Source organism: Lipotes vexillifer, unplaced genomic scaffold (genome assembly GCF_000442215.2).
Source record: "Lipotes vexillifer unplaced genomic scaffold, Lipotes_vexillifer_v1.1 scaffold472, whole genome shotgun sequence".
In the NCBI taxonomy this organism is placed as follows: domain Eukaryota; kingdom Metazoa; phylum Chordata; class Mammalia; order Artiodactyla; family Lipotidae; genus Lipotes; species Lipotes vexillifer.
The window spans coordinates 358,707-361,190 of record NW_006797698.1 but is presented as its reverse complement, the minus strand read 5'-3'; positions in this window follow the sequence as shown (position 1 = coordinate 361,190).

The window sequence follows — 2,484 nt, the reverse complement described above, 5'->3', positions numbered from 1 at the left end:
AGGTCTGTGCCCAAAAAACAGGAATTCACTCTGCGTCATTTGCTTATCAGCTCTATTTGTAAAGTTAATGTTCCTTTGACTTCCAGAGTCTGGGGACATAAGCTTTGCCTGCTCTCTGCTTTCCTAACACTCTTTTTCTTTTTTTCCCCAGGGTGGGGAGGTTGATTCATCTTAGAGATCTTGTCAGATTGAGTCTGACAAGACACATCTATTTTGTCTTCCCAAATGTCCAATCTTTGTCAGCTGAGAAATATTTGAAGTGCTGACAAGGCTCTTACGGACAACACACCTATTGCTGCCGAGTCTGGAGGATTAATTCTTCTTAATTATGTTAGTGCTGGGCCATCATTCAAGTTTATTGATGCTGTCTGGTCATGTCTAGGAGATTTATAGGTATCTAAACCCGTCTTACATAGAAGAGACCTCAAGCAACTTGGCTATCTTTTGTGCATGAGGCAAAAGTTATACGATTATTACAGAAAACTCCTTCATAAACACTTGCTTCTCCAAGTTTCCTCTCTGGGCCTGAAGGGGAATTTGGGAATTGGGAATTTGTTTGCAATTCCTGTTTCTTTTTCCCCAGCGGCTAAGTTAAAACCCACTCTCTCCAGTCAAAGTGTGTCATTTCTAGTCCAGGGAATATTCTTGAGAATTATATCCAAGTTCATTAGGCAGCATTTAGTTATCTTTGTGTACAGGGCCACTGGCTTTCATATCATTGGGTATGAAATGACTGGATTTCAGACAGTCAGAAGGAAATAGAGAGAATATAGGATAACAGACTCATGGACGTTGTTGCGGAAATGAACCTGGGTCAGCCCAGGGTATCTTCATCCCGGCTGCCCATTGCTATCCTTGGAGTCTGAGTGATGCTGAGACAGGAGTGATCTTCCAGCATCTGTACATCTCTAAAGACTGACAGATGGTTCTTACATTCATGTAGGTTTAAAAACCATGGATGAGATCCTCTCTCAATCTAGAGAGGGGAAGGACACGGGGGGTGCAGAGCTGTGTATGTGCAGTGAGTGTATGTCTCCAGGTTTTCATCAGTGGGGATTCGAACCCAGGCCTTGGGAAGGGACCATGAAGCTAGGGCGATGGGGTTGTCCAGTTCAAACATTCTAGCAGTAAGCACTTGAATGAAAACTCTGTGCCAAGTCCCGTGCTAAGCTCGTAACGCATTACCTTTTAAAATATCACTATAACTCTATGCGGTGAGTAGTATTATCATCATTTTGTCTGCGGGAAAACTGAGACCCAGAAAGGTTTAATAACTGGACCAAGATGACATAAATAGTAAGCAGAAGTTAGGGGATGAGCCCAAGCCTTCTGGCGGAACATTTTCTGTTCTTACCCTCCCTGCTAGAGGAAAAACAAGACCAATTAGGAGACCTGCGGAGGACGACCTGTAGTTTCCTTCGGAGGGCAGATTATATAACATACGTGTGTCAGCACCCATAAAAACTGAAGTATGATGGTTGGCAAATTTATTGTAATTATCACTGTGCAAGAAAAGAAAACCACAGGTAATGGAATAGAGAGAAAAAGAAGGATTAGAGGAAGAAGCATGGGGGAAGTGACGGACGGTCGATGGTCACCGAGAAGAGACTGATCAGTGGGGCACTTTCCTGGTCCCATAGACTCAGAGCTGGGGGGAGTGGGCGGGGAGGACAGCATACACCACGCAGGGCCACAGGGGGGTGGCACTTGGGAACAGACTGAATGCACAGGGGCTGTGAGAGGCAGGCTTTGTTGTGACAGGAGGGTGGAGTGACCCCGGTTCCCATGAAGTGATGAAATTGGTTTGTCTGAGTAATTCCATGGGCTGATAGGGAACCGAAACCCACTACTCATGGATAAGCAGGCACCGTGCCTGGTGCCGGCGACAGGAGGGTTGTTCGGCTGGAGGGGGTAGGGGACTCAGAGCCCTCAGGCCATTTGAGGGCTCTCACTTTTACCAGATGTCAAGTCAGCATCTAACACTGAGCGTGAATTTCCGGCCTCAGCCGACAGCCATTCCCCCTTCAGAAGGCTGTGTAACGACAAAGCTGGGATCACAATGTAAAACCTGAAAACACGCCATCAACGTAGAATATTCTTAAGAGGAGAGCTGGAAGCTTGCTCATTGCTAATTTGTTTTCTTTCCATAGCCATGCAGAGTTATTCAAATCTGACATTTTAATTTAGCTTTACAGCCACGTGTTAATTTTTCCAAGTCTACCAGAGTGTGAGCCACACGGCTCACACCTACTCATTCACGAGTACTCTGGGAGTCACCTCGTCCTACTGCCCTTCTGCCAAATGGGACCCAAGACTGGGCCCGATCCTATGAAAGAATTTCACACTTAGATCTTCTTGGAAAAAGTCCTATCCAAACACCTGGGGGGAAAAGTCATGTTAGAACCAGAGGTAAAAATTAAGGGCCAAATACAATTTCAGATTTTCCTTAAAATATCATTTTTATGTTCAGCTGGCATGACTCTT